Source organism: Helicoverpa armigera, chromosome 6 (assembly GCF_030705265.1).
Source record: "Helicoverpa armigera isolate CAAS_96S chromosome 6, ASM3070526v1, whole genome shotgun sequence".
Taxonomy (NCBI): Eukaryota; Metazoa; Arthropoda; class Insecta; order Lepidoptera; family Noctuidae; genus Helicoverpa; species Helicoverpa armigera.
The window spans coordinates 1,384,693-1,411,763 of NC_087125.1; the positions used below are offsets into that span (position 1 = coordinate 1,384,693).

The following is a 27,071-nucleotide window of genomic DNA, read 5'->3' on the forward strand; positions in this document are numbered from 1 at the left end:
TTTTTTTTTTTTGGATCATAACATTATATACTTTAGTGCCCTTTTAATAATGTCAATTTAATTTTTTTGGAGTTCATCATCCTCCTGCCCTTATCCCAATTTTATTTGGGGTCGGCGCAGCATGTTTTCTTCTTCCATACGCTTCTATCTGCCGTCATCTCACAAGTAACATTCTTTCTTACCATATCTACTTTCACACAATCTATCCATCGTTTCTTTGGTCTTCCTCTTCCACTATATCCGTCCACGTTCATACTCATTACCTTCCTCACAACATGACTCTCATTCCTCCGCATCACATGCCCATACCACGACAGCCGGTTTCCACGCAGTTTTTCTGATACCGGCGCTACTTTCAAACTTCCTCTAAAGCTTGGGTTTCCTAGGAAAGCGGTGCCGTCATATAGCGGCCGTCTTATTACGGACGCAAATAGACGGTCGTCTTTACGGTGATTACATGTGGAAAGTTCCACGGCTGTTTTAACACACCGTCATGAACTTTTTGTTAGTTGTATCATACTTATTAACCTGTTTTATTTAATATTTCTCAAATTTCACAACACCAATTCTGTTTTAGTTGACTTTTCTATAATCTTTACTTTTTATGTTAGATATTGCCTTCGTGGTTTCGAACGAAATCTATTAAAATTTCGTCGTCCTCGCTGCTCCAAGAGTTGTAACAAATTTTTGACGTTGTTCCGAAAAAAAAACACAAATACCTATTAAAAAAAGCTTCACCGCTTTCAATAAAACGTTCACCAAACTATCTGACACCGTCAAGACGGCCGTCATGCAAACGGCGGCACCGCTTTTTGAAGTTACGGCGTCAGCTACCGCTCTCTAGGAAACCGTCCCATTTTGTTTATATAGACAACGCTCTGGTGATGTCTTTCACCGCTGTATTACGGTCGCTATATGACGGCACCGCTTTCCTAGGAAACCAAAGCTTTATATACTCATTCCTCACTCTATCCATTCGCGTAACTCCACACATACCTCTTAACATTCTCATCTCTGCCGCATGCAATTGTCTTTCATTCGTCGCTTTTGTGGGCCAGCACTCTGATCCATACAAGACAGCAGGCCTGACCATACTCTTGTAAATTTTCCCCTTAAGTTTAAGGGGAATACGAGGGTCACAAGTTGTTCCCGTTACCTGCCGCCATTTCATCCATCCTGCGTTAATTCTGTGCGTAACTGTCCGATCTATTTCGCCATCACCCTGAATAAGCGAACCGAGATACCGGAAATCGGAGCAGACTGGAAGAAGTGCCTCAGCTTAGAGTCTTAAAAATATTTTTGGTGACCGCCTAAATTATACCCAAAAAAAAAACAGATACTTCAACATTATTTATAGTAAAAATAATGATAAAAATAAAATGAACCACTGTTGCTTATTACCAATTACGTTTACTCGTAAACTAGTAATAGCCAAGCGTAAGTAAATCACTGATATTATCAGGGCATAGCATACTGTTACCGAAATAGCTGCTCAATCAGACCGATACAATGAGCCGTCATTTGTCATGATCGCGTCGTACGATTATGTTGTTGATGATCAGTGCAAGAAAAATTACTTTTATTATGACGAGATTTTTTTTTTTAATATCCTTTTATGTACTACCTTTTGTATTCCCTTTACGTACTTCCTTATATACTCCCCTTATGTACTCTCTTATGTACATTCTTATGTACTCACCTATATACTCTCTTATGTACACTCTTATGTACACTCTTATGTACTCTCTTATGTACTCTCTTATGTACTCTCTTATGTACTCTCTTATATTCTCATTTTATGTACCCTCTTATGTACCTACTTCCTTATATACCTACTTAATTATGTTCTCTTATGAACTTCCTTATGCATTCCCCGTATTTACCCACCTTATGTTCCTTCCTTATGTACTCTCTTGTGTACTCTCTTATACTCTCTTATGTACTCATCTTATGTATTCACCTTATATACTCTCATATATTCTCATTTTATGTACCCTCTTATATACTCCTCTTATGTTTTTTTTTAATAGGTAATCTTGTAAATAAGCCTAGTCTATACTAATATTACAAAGCTGAAGAGTTTGTTTGTTTGTTTGAACGCGCTAATCTCAGGAACTACTGGTCCGATTTGAAAATTTCTTTCAGTGTTAGGTAGCCCATTTATCGAGGAAGGCAATAGGCTACTTTTTATCCGGTACGGGAAGTAGTTCCCAAGGGATGCGGGTGAAACCGCTGCCAGAAGCTAGTCTTCTATAAAGGTTATTTATTAAAGGTGGATGTTTAGCTTTCTTGTTCGAAGGTTTTCTACCTGAAATATGTATCTTATTGTTTAGGCAACGGTTAGTCTGATGTATTTTGCTTATTTAGAAGATCAAGGTAAGACAGTAGCAATAATAAAATTCATGTAAATTATCTGCTTTAATTTGCCGTTACATGGATTGCAATGTAAACACCTGAACAAAGTATTTTAAATAATACATAACAATGTGAATACAAATCAGAAAAACAACATTTTTATTTTCCGATTGACGTCAGACCAATTTTAATTTTCCAAAAAAACATGGTGACAATGACAAAGCAAGTTCTTATTGCGTCGTAAGTGCTTTGAAATTTATAGTTTTTTTAAATAATAGTCTTGTATTTGTTGGTAATGGACACGTAATGGTATTAACGCGATCACCACCGTGACCGCCAAGGATGCTCCGAAATAATACCGCGCTTAGGGTTCCTTGATATATGTAGTAATGTTATGTAATTGTTGCTAATTACTCTGTTATTAAATAGTACGAGATTATCTTGTGGAAATTGTATTGTTTACTACAATGTCAAACATTCTTTTTAATAACTCATGAAAATATTTTTTTGTAAATTCTTACTCACATTCTAAAAAATAGAATTCTGTGGTCTATGAATACAACTTAAGTACACCAAAATCTTTTTCCAAAAATATGCTGGTGAGTATTGTGAATTTTCTTTTTTTTGTTTCAGCCTTTCGGCTAAAATCAAAGAGTAGTACTTAGGTATCTGTTATTTTTTATTTTCAGCTTTATATCTGAAAGTTCCCTAATCGATTGATATAACTGACTGTTCGAGGCTCGCTCCACTCCCGTCACGGGTCGGCTCGGTATTGCAATGCCCCCGGAATCGGCCCACAGAACAACAATGAAATCAATGAGCGAGAAGAACAGTGAAAAAATATTCATTCTCTGCGTAACAACAGATGATGGTTTGGTGGTTGAGGATATTCTTGATTGCCTACATTCATTTATGAGTTGATTCTCTAGGAAAGACCCAATTGATAAACGTGTCTATGATTAAGACTGGATTATTTTGTACGGAACCAATCTGACTGAGTCCAATACAGCAAGGAAGCAGACATCCAGGAAACATCTATTTGTTGTTCATTGTTTAGTAATCTCACTTCTTGCTTATAATCCATAATAAAGCATTGATTGCTTCAAAATATGGTGAAATGTAAAGGATACGAAACTATTTGAATTGATAATTAATAGAAACTGGAGTTGCGATCGACGCTGGCGCAATCAAATGGTACTTCGGTTCTTGGAATGTGGAGTAAAATTCCTTTAACGGTACTTATCGAACTTATAGGTGCTTCATGCCTGCGTCTAAAGACGTGAAAATATTTTTGCGGTTTCAACAGTGACGTGTGTCTATGCATTACATTACTTACTCTTGGTGTCTGGGTTATCAATTTATATTTGTTTGTTTGAAAGAGCTCATAATGTCTTCAGACTCTTCAGATAAGATAGACAATTTATCGAGAAAGGCTTTGGGCTACTTTTATCAAGGTGCGTGGAGTAGTTCCGACGTTTGGCAGTTTGACTTACAATGACGTCATCTTAATAAGTATTATTTGGTCCTAAGACGAACAGTCATAGTGCCTTGGCAAATACATAGTCATTATTATTATATAGGTGTATGTTAATGTAAACGTAGAGAGGAAACTCGTCAGCCGTCACACTACAAGAGTTTGTTTCGCTCATTTACTCATATGCGAGGTGTGACGAATGATATAACGAGCAAAAATACTAGCAAGGTTAATGTTAAAACTGTACGCAAAACAAAACATTGAAGTAACACTGATTCTTTCGCGATAATATTTAATTTAAAATAGACTTGGAAAGCGCCATCATAGAAATAAATAGTTAATGAATCATCATTTGTTTGGCTTTTTCCCGACTGTGTCTACATATTTTATGGGCGACTTTGTATGTAGCAATATTTTATTTTGTCCATTTCATCTCGTGGTGTTCCACCGCAGGACAAAAGCTTCCTTTCCTTCTTTTCATGTATTGCCAAATGAGTAACATAAAACTTTTCTGCATGATAAAAGAGAATCCTCTAATATGATATACCCGGTCCTCTTAAAGCAATTTAATAAGATGATTCCAATAAAATTCTAATCAACCTCTAGCAACATAGGGTACCGCTAATTTAGTTATTTTTACAAAACACAGCTTTACCGCAATTAACGTTTTTTCTCATTCCTAATTCAAAGAGAATAACAACGTAATAGATTTTTTGTGGTCGCCATTTTTTCATGTGGTTGAATTTATTTATGATTTGACAATGTTCTTTAAAGTTTTTCGGATGAAATAGATAAATAAATACACTGAATTAATTTTTAACGGCTTCCTGAAGATAAAGAGGTTCCTTAATCGACATGTGTTACATCGATAAACAATAGTATATTATACCTATTTTGTGATTTTATGTTTGTAATACAAATAACTTTTTACAATAACTTAATAATAAATATATATACAACATACAACTAACTTATTACCTAATATATACACTTACTATAAATAAAAATATTTAAAAAATTGCATCAAAAAACTCCTCATCGCTGCCCACCGGGAGTGTACCCAAGAGGCTGGCAGCATTGCCACGTTGTATGGCAATGCTTACTTTTTGGCCAAAATAAAAACCAGCCCTTGGGTCACCTGAAGTGTCAGCAAGTCGCTTAGCGATATCCTTATATAGGAGATGAGCACTTGGACCCCACGGCCCGAGGGTTTCAACCCCAAACGGCTCAAAGGTATAGTTACCCACCAGGGTACTATATTTGCGCCGTTTGAGGTCCTCTGCAGCCGCAGCAGCGGAACCAGCACATCGCGCCGAGCTAGGAAGGTGAGATGGTGCAAGAGTATCGACACAGGTCGCGTCCCATACTAAAGACCTACCCATCTTCCACGGGAACAACGACATACCGTCTGGTCTCTTGCCATCGTCGCGTACCAGACCACTGGGTTCTAATATGGCTGGAACGCCGACGGCAACAAGAGCGCGACGGATTATGTCATTGATATTCGCATGCCGTGCAAAACGGCCGGCGCTGCGGCTACATGACAAGCCGTGGTGTCCAAGGCTGCTGACAGCTTCACCACATGGGCAGCGGTGAGGAGAGCAGCACGGAGCACCCAAACGCAAGCAAATAGCTAGCCGGAAAGTGGTGTCATCAAACAAGGTGCCTATGTTTGACGACGGAAGTGCCAGAAGCCATAAACCCGACTCCCATTCGCCCACAGCCAGAAGGCGCGCTCGCTCTGCAGAAGAAATTGACGTATTAATCAGATTATTCCGTGTAGCTCTGCAGAGCGGCTCATCCCACTGTCTCTGAGAGGATGGGTTGACGGGTAGATCAATATTCGGGCAGGTGATTTTCCAAGCCTCTACAGCCTCAGCCAGGCATGGTACCTCGCAATTGACCAGTGTGGAAGGGAGAATTTTCCTGGTCAATTTCTCAGTACCACGGACGGAGGATATAAAGGCCGGTAAACTTATACTAGAAATTTTGCGGACGCCAAGCCCTCCCATGCGAATGGGAAGAGTAGCCTGAACCCAGGCTCGGTCGTCTAGGGCCACATTTAAAATTGATGATAATGTGTGTCTGATAATTTTGTCAAGTTGTTCCAAAAGGTTTGTGTGCTTCCATAGAGTGGAAGCGCGCAAATAGTATGTTAATTTTGGGCCAAAACAACAATATCTAATGATTGTAATGGCTGAGTGCATGTTAATTTGGAGCAGCCTTTCCGAAATATGATTGAAATTTTGTATTTTGTCCTGTATAAAATTCGAAAATGAATTTTCATATATTGGGGAACCAAGGAGACAAAGAGAGTCCTTATCAATTAATTTAATATCCGGGGCTATTGCATTGAATTTTGAAAGTGTGTCTTGTCTGTCAGTATTGTCCGGTACAAAAAGTTCGCATTTGGAGTAATTTAGATTTAGACCTATTTCTTGAAATTTGTTTTGGAGAAAAGAAAAATCACCAAGTACTGTATCTACTTTGCCCCCCAAGGTTCCGTCATCAAGGTACCAAACGTTGTAATACTGTTTATTTTATTTTCTACATGGAAAAAATGGTGGTTCGTGGAAATTTTTTGAAAGATATTTTGAACAGATCTTCATGTAGTCGAGAACTCACTTAACTGGCAGAAATAATAGAACACCACTCATAGTGCCTGCATCAGACAACAACTAGATATCTACATAATTATCAACACCGGAAAACTCCAACTAGGAAAATGATGAGTTGTGTGTTAGTGTGTAATTTGTGTCTATTTTAGTTGTGTTCAGTATGCGGACACGTTTTATTTAATGTGACTCTGAAGCGATGGTTGGATAACCAAGTTTTCGTGTTTTTCAGTACCATCATTGCGCGCGCCGTTGTATAGTTAAGATGGTGGAATTTTGCAGGGTTTTTGTAATAACTATAAGTAGGTAAATTGAGGTGTATAACAATATGTTCTTTTGTAGAGAATAGCAAGTGAAAGGTCCTTCTCTTGCTGATTAATGTCCTCCTGTGTTAATTTACTCTCAGGGTCCCGGTGACTCTTTAGAGAAGCTCGATACACTGGAACGCAATTTTGTAGGAATATTGCACTGTTTGATTTCACGAGAGCGGTTGAGCCATACATGTGTGCTAAGTTTGTGCATACATGCTCATTGTTTTTGTATGCGTAAACTCGGGAGTACTTTGTATTGGCCTAGTCGTTGAGTCATGCTCAATCAACGGCGGATCCAGGAGGTAGGTCACAAGGTCATGACCCCCCCTGGGCCAGGTTCAGGACTTAAGAGGACCAATAATTGAAATGGTTAAACGCGATGTTTTAAATGTTTTTGTTATAAGTATAAGATAATTTTTATTCCGAGTTAATAGGTAGATACCTACTTAGTTACAAGTAGAGTAGTTTTGCTGAAGAATTCGTGCTCGCAACGCTCGCTCTCTATTCTTTATTTATTCTTTATCCGTACCTAAAAGCAGGAAACGGGACCCTGTTACTAAGAATCCGCTGTCCGGGTTGTCTACATTACATGCTGTATCTCATGTAGGGCCGTGTTAACCTATGGTGCAGGGTGTGCGAATAACCCGGGCGCCTCGATATCAGGGGCACCGCGGGACGCCCCACCACCACGAAATTTCGAAGAAATTACACCCGTTCGATAAGGAAGTTCCACATTGTATCATGATACTGACAAAAAAGTCGCCTTCGCTTTGTTGGATTGATCATTTTGATTTATTTTTAACTTTTAACATCCTCCAACTAAGTGGAAAAATTCTAGCTCGCTACGCTCGCGAGAAAATGACTATGTCTGTACTGTATTTCTGATTGTTTATTATTTTTATTGACGCACCGAAACAACGAACACAAATGGCACTCGCTCTAATCACGGTTCCTTTTTATTTGAACGTAATTCCCAGTCTGATTTGTGAGTCTTCAAACAAATAATTTAAAAAGTTCGCGCTCGCTGCGCTCGCGGCTACTTGTTGCTTTACAATGTACTTAATAAGGTGCTTTTGTGTCGTAGGCTCAAAAAAATTCGCGTTCGTTTCGCTCGCGCAATATTATATCTACCTTGCCTTGACAACTTCATAAGTCAAATATAGCAGAAAAAAATATTAATGGAGTCCTCAAAAACAAAATACAAATAAACAAAGTAGTTTGCGCTTCCGACTGCTTGTTACTTTACAGCGCTTTATAAAACATATGAACTTTTTGTGTCCCAAAATAATAAAAAAAAATACAATTACGTCGTCCTGTCTCGACTTTCATAACTTAAATCTGGCCAACAGTTTGAGCCTACAATGATTTGGAAACATTTTTTAAGTCCTTTACCTACCTACTTGGGTGATGATTGCACCCAGGTGCTACATGAGCTAGAGACGGCCCTGATCTCATGAACCCTTACCAATAGTAAGACAATTGAAGTTTTCACAGAAAATGTTTTACCTACTGTTGCTGCAATAAAAAACGTACGCGCCCTTTTCTGCGTACACAATACTTTTCAAACGTTTAGTCTTCAACCCGAATAACTCGCGCTTTCTTGTATTTGTGTATATTTGTTATACAGCAAGAAAGCGTTTTCATCTACGTTTAGTCCTCGAACTGGAAAAAAAATTTTCGCGCTCGCTTCGCTCGCGCTTTTTTCGATATTGTGACTGTCATTATGTCCAAGAAATCGCGTTCGCTTAGCTCGGACCATTTTCTACATAAAAACACTTTTTTAACCTTAGACCTCGACCTGAACAAAAATTATCGCGCTCGCTTCGCTCGCGCTTTTTTATTTGACACGTGTCTGTAGTATAAAAACCAGAAATTGCGCTCACTCCGCTTGGGCAATTTTCTACATGAAGACACTTTTCTTAACATTCGTAAAAATTTCGAGCTCGCTACGATCGCGCTTATTGTATTTATACTACTACTTTTAATATGAAATGAAGTATAAGCTACAATATAAAAAAAATTGTGACTTGAACACAACTGTGTGACCCCCCCCTGGCGCCGAAGCTGGATCCGCCCTTGTGCTCAATCATCATCATAAAGTGATGTTTATTTTCACAAACAAGTATGGCTCACCGCTTTCGTGAAACTAAACTATCTACCAAAGCTAAAAGTAGGTACATACTTACATAGTTGCCTTTATCATTGAACATTTCTATTGATACTTATTACAACAAGGAAAATTAGGTTTTGTTACCGTTTTTGTTCCTCCATTAATAGTATAAATAGTTTTGTACTATTTTCCGCGATTATACACAAAGGATTTTTTACTATAACTGACTTTAAAAACTAAGATTACATTTATATTCTGCAGGTCATTAGATGTTTTGTATTCCTAGTCTTTTATTTTGCTATTTTTTCAAATGATCCGTTATTTTGGTGCTAGATAGTAACACCTCGGAGTGGCTTCTAGAATATAGTAGATATCTTTACTTTACAAACTAAGGCATAGTTTGTTCCGTTGAAGGCTCTCTCGTTATCTCGGTAACTTCAGGAGCAATATCAAGAACACTTTCAGTGTTGGACTGCCCATTTATCGAGGAAGGCTACTTTTATTCGGGAAGAGCGAAATAGTTTGAGAAATTTAAGAAATGATAATTTGGTTTGATAGACAGAGAGATTTCAATACCAAGATATGGGTAAAATTCGTGCTTATTTCAAACGAACTAAAACAAAACTAACAACATCAATTCCCTAAACGTTCATATTACAAGTTCAAGTTTCAATCGCAAGATGGCGGTGTATCCGGCGAGGCATGTCCGGCGCCCGCGCACGCTTCAGTGGCGCAGTTTCAGCATGCCATGGTATTGTTTAAGGAGCCCATTGTTCGAGACAACTGGGTGGGCTAAATGATGAAATTATTTAAACAGCTGGATAAGTTTCTTGTGAATTTAAGTTGTTAGTAATTGCAGGAATTACAACTGTGTGAATATCTCGGTTCAATTTGCTCAGTAACTCGGTTTTTAATTTGCTCTTGGTAACTTTCATAAGCCTTTGTCAATTTAGGCATAGTAAACAATTTTTTTTTAATTTAAAATAAATAAAACATAATTTTCAAATGTACAATTATAACTAAGTAACATTTCGTACAAATGAAAATAAAGATATACGATAATACCAGTGGTAAGATATCTGGCATTGAAATGTTCATTTAAGTCAATATGAATATCATACATGTAGGTAATGTAAGTTTATTTACAGACTTAAGCTTTATTAAAACATAATGACCTAAAGTCCAAACGTGAAAGAAAACAAAAAACATCGGTTGTTTTGAATACCTTTACTCGAACTTTACTCACTAAACGCAGTATGACTCACTCTCTGGAAAATGGTGAAACGATTATGTGAACGCCATAAAGATGGTGGAAAATTAGTATTGTGTACTTGAAGTGACTCAGTCGAAGTATTTGGTGGTGTTACATTTATCACGGATATAGGTTTTTACTACTTATTGCATATTGGTATTCGCTAAACGACGTCGATGACTACTTTCAAGCTTGTGGTAAATTGGGAGTTTACTAAACTTTGTTCAGTACCATAAATAGACCAATAAATTGCATGACAAAGAATCCTGTTGAAAAAAGGTCCTAGCTGTGTCCCTTGTTGGGGAACCCCATTTTAATCCCGACCATGGAGTGTCTCAAAATATGTTCCGATGCAATTTTATTCTGCATATAAACATAGAAATCGTAATATCTTTGAAAAACAAAACCTACATTTCGATTACATACCTCTTTGGCAACAATCGGTTAAGCCGCACCTTATCAAATGCTATTAAGAAGTTTACAGCTTCGAGTACCGTGCAATCTGACGGAAATATTGATTGGAGTTCACGAGACTTGTGTTTATGTTTCATTATTTAATTGTATTGTTAGGGGGAAGTCGCGTGCGCACGCGCCGCACCCTCGCTCTTATCGCACCACGTGATCGCAGTTTGTGTAATAACAATACCTGAACAATCTGATGTATTGTAATTTTGTTGAATGATTGTTTTTTGGATCAAAATTAAATTTCAACTTAGTTTATTGTCTTTTACATAATTATATCTATAAAAAATATGTATAAATTAAATAAGTACGTTTATTCAATACAGCACTGCATAAATCCATTGTTGATCATCTAAACTTCGTTTTGTTCCGTTTTAATTATATTCCGTAATATGTTAATATGATATTATATTCGTATATTATATTAACTTTATAGATTAAAATAATACTACAATTTATATTTTCTTTAACTTCATAAAGTTAAACTACTTAATACATTTGCGAATATCAAATCAAAACAAGAAAATAATGATAATGATGCATCTATTAAGCCGAAAGCGTGTATGCAGTGTCGCAGGCGCAGCATCAGGCTGTAGCTCGCGGAGGGAGGCGGGACCGCATTCCGCGGCATTTCGCGGCGAACCTCCGCGCGCGACGCACGTGTCGCGCCGCTCGAAGTACCGCGCGCGTACGATCGATTTATTGTTAAAACACGCTGTGCTAGTGACGTTACTCTTTATTATTTTAAGTGCAATGTGCTATGGAGCTTTTTTATGTGTGAACGCCCCTGAGAGGGCTCTGTAATCAGTGTTCTCTTATTTTGGAAGTTAACTCAGGTGAGTCTCTATCTCATGTTCCAAGATTGCACCAAGTTTATGGTCTATTGTGATTTTGTTTTATCACTTAGCGTAAAATACAATCCGGAGGCCGGAACTGTTTTTACAATGCTTTACTTTATTTTAAAATAGTTTAGGAAGTTCGAATGTTCTTTAAATAATTATGTAGCCTTGTTTGTTGGCCTTTCAAGTTTGTTTAAGAATAGGCCAGCGTTTCCCAAACTTTGTTCTACTGTGACCCGGTAAATTTCATTCTCCTCCTTCGTGACCCACTTAAGATTTTGGACCCACTGAAATAGGTATTAGGCAAAACAAAACACATAAATATTGATAGTTTTATCCTGAGGTCTGATTCGACTTCAAGTCAGTTTCTATATTTATTTTTGAGGTACACTAGTGTTGAAAACCCTGCTTCACATTTATAGGTTGTGACAAAAGGCATTAAAAATTGTATTGCTTGATTAGCTACATGCCAACGGTCGAGTTTATTACGGACTAGTAGGACAATAATGCAATAAAAAACGTACACAGCTGCGCTGATTTTACTCATTTCGGCAACTTAAAAGGTACTTAATTGTTGTCGTTATTAAGAGTGGGTGTGATGCTAGATACTTACTAGAGCAGTGGTTCTTAACCTTTTAGTCATGAGGGATCACTTTAACTAAAGATTGTCTTGCCGGGGACCACCTCATCGGTTTACCTAAATTAGCACTCTGCTAAACGCATGTCGGCAGTTGTGTAGGTAAGAAAAACTGGCCTTGTAGTTTCAAAATGCGCGAGCGTTGCGAGCGCGAAATTTTTATCGGACTTAAACCAAATATTATGCAAAATTTAGCCCAAATGTACTTAACTTTTTGTTTGTTGACAGGTGAAAAATAAGGGCATATCGTTTTTTAATACGCGAGCGAAGCGAGCGCGAAATTTTTATCAGACTTAAACCAAAAATTACGTAAAATTTAGCCCAAACGTACTTAAGTAACTTTTTGTTTGTTGACAAATGCAAAAACAAGGGTCATAATACAATAGTTTCTGAATACGCGAGCGAAGCGAGCGCGAAATTTTTATCGGACTTAAACCAAATATTACGTAAAATTTTGCCCAAACGTACTTATCTTTTTGTTTGTTGACAAATGCAAAATTAAGCGCATACAGTTTCTGAATACGCGAGCGAAGCTAGCGCGAAATTTTAATTATTTTTTATTTAAGACTCAAAACCAAAATTACGTAAAATGTAGCCCAAACATATATTTTCATGAATGGGGGGACTAGGTACGACACACCCGATATACGTCCATGCGAAAACGCCCGCTTACAATTATAAGTCAATAAAAATAAAGTTAGATAACGTATAGCAACGTCTCAAAGCTAAGCTTCGCGGACCACTTGGAATGTCTCCAGGGACCACCATTGGTCCGCGGACCACCGGTTAGGAACACTGTACAAGAGGTACTTATTTAAAATATGGAGGCGATGCTGCGACCCGGTATTTTTTTTTCGCGACCCGGTACCGGGTCGCGACCCACCAAATGGGAAACGCTGGAATAGGCTATTAGAATTGCAGAAATAGTCGCTTGTATCCCGGTTCAAGATATTTACATACACTTATGCATATTTACAGAAATCCTTGCAAACTTTTCTAGAGTTTACTTACATCGTTGACTTGTTTGGTGTCATTGAAGGTTTTGTTTGTAATGTTATTTTTTCATATTTCAATTCTGTTTAAAAGAAGTTTGTAAAATCTTCCTATATACCTAACTCGAAAATTGATATGTTTCTTGGTTATTGCTGATACTATAATATCCCGGTTTCTCAATACCACGTGTAAATGATTCATCTGCAGATTGCGACAAACTTTACTCCCTTTCGGTGAATCATTTTGATCCAGATTCTTTAACACAGACCCTTCTTCTCTTTTAGAATCCAAAGCTGTTAACACTTTTTTTGTACCGCTTAACGCTTTGGGTTATTTTAAACCTGTTTTGGAATTTGTATTCATCCCTTTGCCGCACCCGAGTATTGTTTACGGAATCCCAAGTAAATATCAATTACAAAGATAATGGAAGAGGCGTTGGGTGTAAATACCAAGAAAAGCCTCCGCTTGAATCCTAATAAAATTAATCCTTTAGTAAAGCTTGTATTTTTGCACTGGCACCTAATTGTTTTACTCGAATCTTCTACAGTACAAGCTGCTTTAAATTGACATGAGCTTTTTTACAACAAATGGTCTTCATGTTATCTTACCCTTTTAAGTGGATAATTTAACTCGTTGAATTTAAACGTGTCTTAACGCTAAGTAATTTTCTTCTCGGGTGTATTAACCTTTTCACCGCCACGCCATATCGGTATTCCCATGCCCTGTACGCCAAGCCAAGAAAATCTTAATTAAATATCTACTAAAAAATACATAAAAGTAATGATTATTAAATCATTATTTTGTATTTTTCTGCGACCTGTTTTTTGTCGAGTATAGCCGTCGTTGGCGCACAGGGCACGCTTGCTCATGTCGGCTATAGCCGACATTGGCGTTCAAAAGGTTAAATGTGGCTATAAAGAAGACTGTTCTTGTTAACACTTACGCAAAGCTCAAACAACTCATTAGCACTAAACAAAAGATTTCCAGAAACTTGTGAATTGTTTTAAGGGAAGTACATCAAGGTAAATAAAATAGTTAATGAAAAACAAGTGGCAGTAACTGCAATTGTGATTGCAAATTGTTCTGAACTATCGAGTTCAGTAGTTAATCGCTGCAGTTTCGATAAGTCTCAAGATAATGAATGTGCATTGATTAGGTGCTTCTGATTAGCAATTCGAACTTATTTAAATGTTCTTGGGAATGAATACTGCTCAGAATGTAATTGAACAATAAATCTTGATACTTGTCTTGGTTAATTCCCGAAGTGTTTCGAAAAGCTTAACGCGATTATTCTGGGATTCCCGGCTTGGAATAAACAATTCAATAAATAAAGTGATAGGTATGATTAAGAAATTATTCTTAGAATTTCAATTTTAATACAGTTAAGTATACAGTTATGAAACAATATTAGTTTTGAAACTCAAGTGGTCCAGTTGGCTCCGTAGCAAATTATCAACTAGTGTCAAAAACCTCCATGGCAATGTTTTTGCTACGGTTTTTGCTCAAGAAGAACGCAATAATAAGTTAACGGGCTGAATTAGCTAACTATTATTATTGTGTACATCTTTTTTATTTCGTCTTCTCAATTAATATTTTCACATGGTGAAACAGGTATATTTAAACAAAGAGTAATAACAGCTATAGTTGGACACTTATCAGTAATCAGAGAATTACTTGTGCAAGCATCTATATCAGCAGGGATAAGACGACGTCTGTTATGATATAGAATTTCGTCGAGATGGCCTGCCAGTGTTTACTTAGGACCAAAACGTGCACACCTCAGAATTTTACCGTCTTACCACAAAAACTTTTAAACGTCAGTTTATGCCTTGTCTAAAAAAATGTCAAATTATGACGTTGACATATGGTTCATTTTGCAGCCAAAATTTTATTAGACAAGTGTAAAACAGGGTTTAAAGTTTTTGTAGTAAGGCCCTAAATGTTTAAAATACAGACGACGTGTTTGTCAGCCGCAGGCCGGTCACGCTTCTGAGTGCAACTTGTCCCACATCAAATATTTTTTTTGAATCTCTTCTCGGAATTCGCCTTGACACGTCCACCGTGAAGACCGAAGTGGTTTTCTATCAATTATGCTAAATTGTGCTGAGTTTCGCAAAGATTAACAATTCTCGCAATTTCTGCATTCTGCTCCAGTATAGATGGATGTTGCATATATTTTTATGTGGGAACCAGTTGGGACACAATGGTGCTCTGCGCGGCTCTCACGCTCTCTGTGGGTGGTTCTTGCGACATTTCATTCTCGACACTGTCAGCAGCTCGTATTGTCACTGTAAATTGGACCTAGTTCAGCTGTTTAATTGATAACTCGGCTTCTTGACGTTTCATATCAATTATGATTGACAACAATAAATTGGATTGATAATTTTAGAAGGCAAGATTATTAATTTATTGAGTAGTTCTACTATGACTTGATTGTAATTTATTACCTACTTCTCTTTAATGTGATACCTATAATGGATTATCCATTTTGAATTCTGAGATTTAGAAACCTGAAATAGGTACAGTGGTCTACCTATTTCGGGTATTTGACCACTGTAATCATTAATACAGTAACCTGTTTGATTCAGTCTAATATTTTTCGGTGGGGCTTTAGTTCTAGGCAACATCGATTCTTTGAATTCATTGACATTCTGAATTTTAAAATTTCACTTTATCATACCCGCAGTCGTGAGCTTTTAAACGATCTACTTAGTAGTTTCTGCGAATTTTACTACCACCATCAAGATTGATCGATGATTCATTTCGTGAATCACCAATCTCTTTAATGGGTCGATAGCACACGATTTCTATGCTGTTCAGTTATGAACCAGTCTTAGCAATTATCTGCTTCAGCACATGAAAATCACATGCCTGTAAGTGACAAGCGAAAGTGGCATAAAAATCACTATTTGCACACTGATCGAATAATCCTAACATGCGATATAGCGTGTGGTCAATAAAATATTCTGGAATGTAAAATCGCAATTTGTTCATCGTTCAATGCTTGCTTATTATTCATTAATACAGTTGCATTCTTAACACCACAGTCGGTATGATTCGAAATATTTGGTGTTATTGTCTCAGTAGCATTTACTTAATTGTTTGAGCTCCCAAGCCTACTGGTACGTAGGTTATCAGGGCGCCGAGCTTCATTCTCATGGCACACTTGTGATGCACAATCAACAGAATTCGTTAGGCGTAAACGACGAACTATGACACAGAATAACAGTTATGACACGGTATTGCAATCGATTATAGTTTTGTGTTACAAGCTGTTATTTAACTGTGTTATGTTTGTATAATTGTTACAATGATGGTCGTGTTTAAAAGAGCGTGAAACTTTGTAGGAGATTCATTATTTTCAAATGCACTTGTAGTTGTACTGGGACTTTTATTACGGGATTGATTGAATGCAATCCATTCTTCGAAAGTATTTCTTTTCAATTGAAATTCTTTTCCAAATCTCGAATAGCTTCAGGCTCGGTTTATCGTGCATGCACAAAAAATGTTTGATCATTGTAAATATTGAAAGCCGCATTCCTCGTGGCAGCAGTCCGTGACGCCGCACCGGGGAGTTTGTTATCACCGTATATTTAATATTGGAGTGACTTTGAACATTTTTTATTACGTCAATGTCGAGGCGCCGTCGATGCACCCGCTCTTCCGTTCGGACATTCCGACTGGACGTTGCCCTGTTGAAATTGTCTATCACTGTATCAGTAGTACCTACGGTCACGGATTTTGATTCGGATTCCACAGGTTCCAATTTATCATTTTGAGGAAGGATTTTAGTCTCATCATTGATGTAATTTTCAGTCGTCTCAATTACAATTGCCTGGGAAACTTCTACAGTTTTAATAGCTGTAATGTAGAAATGCTTTCTCCACAGTTATAATAATGAACAATTCAGATTTCAGTTTTTTTGCTTTCATATCGGCGAGAACCAACGTATTTACTGACTAAATACAAGAGGATATAAAATAACAATAGTGTGCGGAGGTTAATGAAACCTTGAGAAATTCTACCATTTTATGTTACTAATTGGCTTCTAAAACTATTGTCTGAAGTGTGTATTTGAAGGCTTCGTTTTGGCTGGACAAATAATTTTAATAATATTATTATCTACCTCATATCTTCTCCCAAAAAAACTTACCTCGAATACTCACTTAAAAATATAGTTTCTTTTATATTCTTCAAAATATTCTGAAGTATCACGCGCTACACTCCCCAAACAATTACCACCAAAAAAGTTCATAGCAACAGTGAACAGTGAACATTTCGTCCTTGGAAACCATTTGATATATTTAGAAGTTTATTTAAGCATCGTTGTACCAGCATCCGTTTGCAGTCAAGGCTGAACAACCGGATAGATAACAGTATATTATTAGTTTCCCGGTTAAATATGTAGATAAACGCCGTTGGTCAAACATCGAATTGGGTTAAACCCTTTAGTTGAATTTTGATAGCAGCCGTTTAGAGAACAGATAAGCTGCTGTGAGTAGGATTAACAAGTTTCCATTTAGCGTTGGGTAATTAATTAATAACAGGCCTTTCAGCAATACTCAGTGAATTATTGACTATTGTGATGGTAACACACAAGTTGTTATCAATTTCCTTCCGATATTTTTAGTGGGAGGAATTAAAAATATGCATGACAAAAATGTACCTAAAGGCGTAGGAAATTGTAACCTTACACAATATTTATATCATAATATTTTTGCTTACCGATTATGGCAGACGTGCGGCAAAATCTATAGAAATATTTGCTTCAAGCCATTTTGGGACTATTAAGAGATTATTTACAGTAGTTGTTCGTAAATCTTAATCGACCGCTGTTGTTTCATCAGCTCCTTCATGCTTGTTATGTTATACAATAGAATTGCTTGTCTTAACATTTGCGACAACCTCGCTGAGATGTTCAGCGATAATCTCTTCAGATATAGGTACTCGAGTTTTATTCTTATTAAGATTTTCCTTGTCGTCTGTAATAACAACAACATCTATAATATAACGTTCTTCTATGTTTGTAGATTTACTTTTAATAACGTCAGTGCCATCATGCATTTTCATCTCATATGCACTTATGCTACAATATGACATCATACATGTAGGTAATAGAGGTACAAATCATGTCCTGTTCTCAATTCCTTTGTTTACCAACAAAGATAAGTATAGCGTTTTCATTACTTACGTAGGAGTAACATTTCATTGTATTTTGTGGTTAACAAATACGCGTTACCTCTAAAGGCTATCACGGTCAATTTGATCTTTATCTTCAAAGCAAGCGCCTTTATCAGTAAGTGTAGTGTTAGACCTAAGCGAGTCTACCTACTGCTCTAGTTTATTTTCTAAGCAAGCGAATGTTGTTGAAACAACGCCGCCCACTGAATTATCAACGAAACCATTATTCATTGCTGCTCTAATACGCTTCAAGCCTCTTGAATCTGTAAGTGATGCGAGTAATGGACGCATTATTGTAATCAATGAGCAAGACAATGCTTTTAATTGTATTTTGAGTAAGTAGAGCTGAAAGTCGTATCAAGATAAGGTGTTTATCTTAATCCAAAGCCTCAGGAAGTAGGTACGTAAGTATTGTTCTTATAAAAGTGACCTTTGCGCAGTCGCAGATTGCAGCCACAGTGGCCAATTAATTATGTTCAGTTGACTCACAATTTGCACAGGTTGAACAGCTGCTTCGGTCAATTAACAGGAAAATATAAGTAGTCGTGTTTGTGAATAATGCTTATGCAAGTGATGAAATAAATAAAATAATTAGACAGTAGACCCGGATACTGAGATCTGATGAAATAATTAACATCATCCACATTGACAAGAAGGATATTTTTCAACCACCCGATTCTGTACCTATCTAAATACAACACAAATGAAAGTGCAGCTGCCAGTAAGAAACAATTGACCAATGATCTGACTAAGTCAAGATCTGACTAAGTCAGATCATTGGTCAATTGTTTCTTGACCACATGATGAACAAACCATAAATGTATCTTAATTTTAACTTCAACTAATTTCAGAGCACCAATAAACGTTATTCAAATAAAGTAATTACACAGACAGTTCTAAGTTTAGATTATCTGAATTAGACCAGTGAGTGTTGAGCTATCAAGCGTGGCGCCACATTCATTTGTTTCTCGGATAAACCCAACAGCTATATTATCAAGTGCCCTAACTGTCCCCCGTCGTGAAACAGTGGGGAACTCCCTGGAACACAAGTTTAATGGGCTGAGACAATGTGTTGAACATGCAAAAAATATGTCATTATTATTACAAATTGGAGTTTGCAGGCACTACTGCAGCCCTTGTATGTTAATCTCAACATTTGCAGTGTATTGAGGGGCTGTTGTGATCCAAATCAAATTACCTTCGCCCAAAAGAGCAATCATAATGCGCAGTTGTCAGCGTTGAAGGAAAGATTGTACTAAACTACTAAAGCGTAGTACTGTAGGGTCAGATAGCGATCTCGTGGCGCCGAGTTCATTTGTCTCAATTGGTAGCAGCTGCCAGCCGACCCCACTGAGGAAGGATTCATTACTCAACGTCTTCCTATGCCCAGAGATTCCTGAGGTACTCACTACTCACTCCTCATTTAGTAATTGTGTGTGTCACACAACCTGAGTTACAACCTGTGGAAGACGCTTAACAAGGAAATAACGGCATAGTTTCTGTCTTGGTCATATAATTTTGCCATTCCGAAGTCAGCCATTGGTCGCCTCATGCTTGTGCACTGATACTTTGGTCATATATTTTGACAAGCGTGAAGTCATTAGCTTCGGACCAAGTCATTTGTCGAAAACTGCAAAATCAGGCTAAATTAAGATTGGAAATTCAGTTTCTATTCCATGAAAAAGCTAGAGAGAGTCGACTTATGACCCATAACTATAAAAACGATGAATTCAATATTAATGGTAATGCAGAAATTGATTCAATTGAAGCAAATGATGCGAAAATCGATTGCATTCGAACAAAAAATGGTTATCGTTACACCATTCAATCAAGAAGAAAAGAAAGCTGCTATCGATAATAGAATTAGCTTCTGCAGCCATAAATATAGCTTCAAGTGGCAATCATTAGTAGAAAAAGGCGGTGATCTATTTGTAAAACAGCGTGCAATGTAAATAGTCGCGGCGTGTTCATGCGTACACGCATCGCATTCCCACCGCTTGCGTGACTTTGTCATATATGTCATGGATTTCCACTTGTTTACTATGTCAAATATGCACTGTTCCTTTGGAAATGAAGGTTTTAACATTTTTGTATTGGTTACCTCTGTATTGTAATAGAGTTTTTTTTTGTAACAAAGTAATCAGTGTCGGGCATTCTATGTGACACCAAATTGTGTCACAAATGACGATGAATTATGACCGTTGTACTTTTCCTAACATCGAACCGAAACTATCCCTATCTTATCACTTGGAACTTAGTAAACAAATAATTATTCTTATCAATGCTCTTCATTGCACAACGACTGATACTATTATTATTCTTTTGTTTGTCTTCATTTCTTTGGACTTCGTTATTTATACGCAGTTTTATTTTTACGAAGGGCTGTCACCATTTTAAAGTACCTATAAGCAGTAGTTAAGTGACTGTTTGTAACTGTAGAAATGCAATGTTTCACAAGCACTTACGCTAGCTGCAAAAGGAGATCGTGATATTGTATTCGTATATTTTAGTGTCTGAACTGTTACGGTTAACAATTTGCTTGCTGCCAGCTGCTTTTCTAATGTGTCCATTGAATTCCTTTAACATTCCTTCTCGGCATTTGAACACTCTTAAGTTCCAAAACTATTTCAGCCAAACGTATTCAGTAGTATTTCAGTACCTTTTTTCTTCCTTAAGAATATCTACATTATGGTCTTAGATACCATTTTTACATTAAAAATTAGAGCTTTTTCTTCATCGGGTATGCCCTTAATCTAATCTTCATCATACGTAATGTGTGGTATAACAACAAAAACAAGTAACTATGTATGTTGTATCAAAACTAAAGTATCAATGTCTTGAATGAACCCAATTGACAAAACTGCGAGCAATTGTCTTAGTAACCGTTATTACCAGAAAGAAGCGGTTCAGACAAAACAAAAGACGCACGACGTGCTTCTGTAATAACAACGAAATTAGCTAATTGAAAGGAATTGGACAGTTTTCAGTGGCCGCTCGATATTCGCGAGATGCGAGCTTTAACATTGGCACATTTTGGACGCCATCTTAGATTGTATTTGTTGAATAATGTGACTTTTTAAAGCCGATTACTTTTATGCAAGACTGTTCGTGCAAATAATTTCTGGGATTGAAGCGCTTAAGCAAACAAATAAACGCTTAATAAAACTTAAGGGAAATTTATGATATCAGAAGTATGATTGTAAGTGTAGTACTTTATAAAACTTCTCTTTCCTCCTTTGAGAATTGAACTTTATTTATACTAAGGAGGGTAAATATACGAGTTATTCCCAATTTGTCATTAGTACCGATTGGTCACCAACTATTTTTTCCATACACCAAATCCCAATTGGTCATTCGAGCAAAATAAATAATTTGATATTTAAATTTTGAGTTCCGATTCGTCACCCGCATAAAATTTCACGTATCAGAGTACCGTCAGAAATAAAAGTGTTAGAAGAAATTTTAAATGAAAAACTTCGATGTAGGTAAAGGTATAGCTCTCATATAAATAAAATAAAATTTACATTAAAACACAGGTGAAGGCAACATGGGCATTTTATAAACCCGAAAATGTGACTCGATACTTTTTGTGCCGGTAACAAAAGTACCAGGGGCCCATAACTAGCAAAGAGATTGTATACATAAAAATGATGAATGATGGTGTAAATTGGTATGTTTATCTACAATTAGGATAAAAACGTAAAATCCTGACACTCTTGACTGCTATACTCCTGTAAGTTATGCGGTCCTAGTACACGGTGGGCAGTTCCATGGACACTCGTTGATTGGTATATTACTCATCTGAATTATGCGATCCTGGTTTTTTGGTTTTTTCCGTGCGGTGTGTGACGCCGTTGAAATCGCGATTTTATTAATAGCGTCTTGCCATATTCGGAAAAAACATAACCAAAATAAATAAAAAAAAAACATATTACAATATTGTAAAGCTTATCTTGTTGACAGTACTTTTTACAAAATAAAGTACGGATGACCAATTGGGACTAAGCAAAATAAAATATTTTATTGAATGACCAACTGGGACACGTTTTTTATGGATGCCAAATTACTAAAATGACGAATCGGGCATAACTCAAATATACACAGATGAATAGATGAATAGACCTATTACAAGTCTAGCGTTTAATTGCAACAATTAAGGAAATTAACCCTTTGCTTTATTACGAACTATTGTAGCATTGAAATTATCTTCAGTAGTTGTATATTGAGTCTTTAAACTTTCTAAGATATTTCCTATATTAACAACCTTTTACAATATAAAATGATTTCCTTTATTACATCATTTGATATCTTTTATCACAAAATTGTCAGTGTTCAGTGAAAGTATAAGTTTAATACATTGTAAAGTTCTGCGAACGGCATCGTAATACCATCGTAAGTTACCTGAAACGAGTTCCGAAGAATGCAAAAGTAAGATGGCTGACAAACTTTTTTTATTATTTTTATCGAGCATGGGAAGCTTCGTAATAGTTAAAGGTTTTAAGATAACGAGGTTTTTTATAATTGATTTGCTGGGTATTAATAAATAAATAAATGAGTGCAATAAATCCCAAACTGGAGTTGTTTTTTCAAAAAATAGTTAGGTATAATATGATTCATAAATGAACGAAAAGGATAATAAATCAAAACCATTTTGTGGAGTATTTTTTTAAAACACAGTTCTGTAGTAGGTACTGACAACTGTCTAGATGATGAAATGTAGGTACAAACCACTATTATTCACATAATATTGGTTAACCGCATTCACTTGTAAAACAGCTATATTTTATTCACAAATAAAGGAAAATAGGGAAAAACAGTATTTTCCCTCGTTACGCAATAATATGATACGTGTTGACAACCACGTACTCGGAACTGTGTTTATTATAATAAAGAAAGCTTTAAACTATAGTGATATGTACTAAACACTGGACTATATGATAGGTAATGTATACTGTAAAAGTGTTTTTTTCTAGACGATTTTTTTTGGATTTATTAACTTCTCTTGGTTATCATTCGGTGTTCAGATCTAAATTCTAGTAATAAATCTGGAATCTCTTTTATCTCATGATCAGTAAATGTCAGACAGTTATACATTTGTACGTGTATGTTTAACATTTGTGTCACTACTTTTATGCTACCTAGCTAAGCTTAAAATGAGCAAACAAATGTAAGATGTCGCGTGCTAAAACAAAGGACGATTATATCTTACAACACTATAATAATCGCATAGAAAGTTAAACGCTAAAATTGCACCATTTTGGCTAAAATAAACCATTATACAGTTTAGAAACAAATATGTGTAATCTTTAATTATTTTTGCTAGAATTTGCATACTAAAATTCATATGCAATAACAATGCTTTTTGGGTTTTCAAGTTAAAGCATAAAGCACAAAAGCAGGTTTTTTTTTGCATAACCAAGGGCTTGACAATAAATTTCAATCCACTTACTTTCCTCAATTAATTCTCTACGCCCTTAATTGCTATTAATAGTGTCCATTAGTCAGAAAGCTAGAATTCCACAGCTTGTCTATCTAACTAGGTGGGCAGGAACCAATCTACATATTCACAGCTCTATTTATCTTGACAACCTAGACATTGCGTTGTGTGCTCGTATATCGATCAAGTTGACAACTACAGTTGCATAGACTTATGAATTTATGAGGATTAGGAGACCTAGACAGTTCGATAGAATTATTATATTGGGTTTTCTGTGTCATTCAAACCACAAAAATGGAGCAACATATATTTTAGAATTATTTAGCGGGAAAAAAGTGGGTTTATATGGCCTTGGTATAAAAGTTTGTGAGTAACCAAATACCTAAGGCGAATTTTATATATTTCAGTTCTGATTTTTATTATAATTTTATTGTATCATAAACCTTTATTCTCGAAATATTTACAGCATGGTGTCTACATCCCACATTTCAAAAGCTGCCTATAATATTTATATTGTATCCGGTCGTTGATGTAATTAAAATGATCTAGTAAATGTCTCAAAACAATCCAGATGTGGTTTGAGTGAAAGTGTCACATGTCTAAATGTGTAATTGATGTCGCTCTGCAATATGCGGGCACGACTTGGAGCACCTAACCAACTGGACACACCGTCACTGACAAAGGTTCCCAGTCCGCTCTCTCAGTATCTCTTGTACACATGTGTGCTTGTGTTCGTGCGTATACTTCACCATGAGGTCGGAAAGTATGATGATTAGTATGATGATAGAGGTTTGTGCTTATGTCGGCTCCGGTTAGTAACATGCTCTAAGGAGCACAAGAGTTGGTGTCATGGGCAGTATTTTGTAGCCTGTCGGATTACTTCATAGAATTATGACAGGCGTTTTGTGTTTTCGTCATTTCCTTCAGTAGATTAGATAGAGGACGATGTTGCTAATTTTGCTGTCGAATATTAGGTTTAGATTAAACGTTTTTGTGAAGAAGTTTGCCTAATATATCTGTTGGTAATAAAGCTCGTCTTGCAAGAGTGGTGTTCAGTTTGAAAATTCATTGATGACCTTTTTCGATCAGATGAAGCCATTTAATTAAATATTAAATAAAATAAATAAGTATTTTGTAAGACACAGTCAAAGATTTCAAAAGCCAAATGCCAGTTAGCATAATAAACGACTTTTGGGCTATTGTTAACACTTTTTTAATAATCACTGGAAAATCCCACGGAAAGCGATTGCATATTACTGTCTACGTATTTCTAAATCGGCGCGTCTATTCATTGTCGAAAGCACATACATACATAGTGCAATTATCCTATAATTTCAAAATGCTTGATATATCGCAACTAGAGTGGAAAAATGTTCTCACGCAGTTTTCGCGCCAATGAAATGTCAATCCTGTCACATAAAGTCACGCGCAAATATTTCTACGCCGCATATGGAAACGAACGTGGGTATAAATAATAATAGTCGATTAAGTATGTGTTGGAAATTGTAGAAAAACTGAATAGCCTATTGACACTTAAGATGGAGTAATTCAGTTTGATAGAAAGAGCTTGCCCGATTTGAATTTGAATACTTACACCTAATTTGAATCGTAGTAATACCCACGGGACGCGTGTGAAACCGCGGGAAATCGGCTAGTCGTTTGTAAAAGGCACGTATTAATCAGTTTTTCAATTGTAGTGCAAAATCGTTACTTAAGCACGTCTTATGTCAAACATGAAACTCAAGAAAATCCAATGAAATGTGTAGATTACGTGGAAAATTTCAGTATTGTATGAATGTTATCTAACTTAGCGTTCCAAGCCGCGACATCGCTGGCGGTAAACCTAATAACGCTCTTTGATTGGCTATTACTTTAACAAAACAATTACGAGAGTACTTCGCTAAAACTTAATTTATTGGAACGCTTTATGATTATTCTTTTAATTGGCCATTTTAATGATCAAATTCTTGGGTTTTTCTAGTATTTTACTGCATCTATTTTAGTTTCCAAAATCATGCATGAATCCAACGGCCTATAAAAAAGCATTTTTATTAGTTTTCCGCTAGTTTCCAGGAAGGTAAAGGTTATGAGCTATAAAACGATTATAATGTTTATATTAAAACTGATATTCAAACAATTTTACCGAACACAATAGCCGCACGTCCCTAATAAAAATAAAAAGAGGAACACAAACAAAAAGCAATCCTAATCCCTAGAGAAAACAGTTGAAATTTCTACGAAAACTATTTTGAATATTGGACAGTGAGATCGGAGATATTTGCACGCGAGCTGAAAGCTAATGCCTATTGGCGCGACACTTACAAATGGGACGTCATGCATTGCGTTTTTTGTTGCACCTGACTGATTTAAACTCCAAGATCATCGACAATGGTTACTGATATATTTAATGTACGTGATTGAAAACGCATTTTGTATGCAGTGGTCGTGTATAGGCGTCTTGGTATAATTGTTGAGACTGTGAGCGTTTCGCGAGGAGAATTCCTAATAGATCTAAGAATTCCATAGGGTATAGTATCGTAGTATGATATCACGGTATATTTTATAACTTATTGTTGTATGTGTATTTTTATTGTATGACCTTTTTATACGATGCGATTTTGAATATAATTACTATTAACTTTATTTCGAGTTGCCATGTAAAAAACGTTGTATTTGTTTTTGGTCCTTTATTTTATAAACATGATGATATTGTACATTTTTCTTTGTAAAAGAAAGGAGTGCTTATTGGTCATTGGATTTTCAAACAACTGTTACTAGAATTGCCACAAAGAGATTAGATAGCATACTATGTATTACTTCACCAGTATTGTTGACATATGTACTTACATGACAATCATGACTACGATTGCATACCTCATAGTAGGTATGGCCGTTGAAAACCTATATACTATTTTTTTTCCTTATGATTCAGGCTACAAATACTTAGTTACCTTCTTAAGTAAATAACACAAAGAACTTGTTATAAAGAATAAGACAACGCTAGAAACAAGCTATTTCTCCATATTTCAGCAAACATTGATTCAGCCGTTCTCTGTTTGACCACAGCCATACTCTTGACAAAAACCAGCTATCATATTTTCCAATAGGTTGCTAAGCTAAACGATCGATCCCGCATTCGAGTCCCGTTTCATGCAATTCGTATGACACACGTACAGACGGTTTTTTGCGCGTAATATTGGGACGAGACTTCCGTTTATGACCACCATATGAATTATCTATGGCTTTTTAAAGTCACATTAGTTTGACTTTGTCTATGGATTAAGGTCATTGACCTTACAGCCTTGGTGATGGTGATTAGTGAATGTTATACAACAATAGTTCATTAGAATGACATTAAGTAGTGACATAAGTACAACTTATTAGGAATGTACAAACGTAACTTAT

General features: G+C 36.3%; 1 protein-coding gene and 1 pseudogene across 2 annotated transcripts in view; both read left to right on the top strand.

Moving 5' to 3' along the window:
* LOC110381433 (uncharacterized) overlaps positions 1 to 27,071 on the top strand; it is a 98,600-nt gene that overhangs the window by 27,938 nt on the left and 43,591 nt on the right. Inside the window, exon 1 of one of the 2 annotated variants that reach the window (XM_021341776.3) lies at positions 11,166 to 11,415. The exons of the other annotated variant lie outside the window; for it this stretch is intronic. The gene's annotated coding sequence lies outside the window, so the exon portion shown is untranslated. Of the gene's footprint in view, positions 1 to 11,165; positions 11,416 to 27,071 lie in introns of those variants that run through there. 2 annotated transcript variants of the gene reach the window in all.
* On the top strand, positions 2,976 to 3,158 carry LOC135117035 (U2 spliceosomal RNA; annotated as a pseudogene).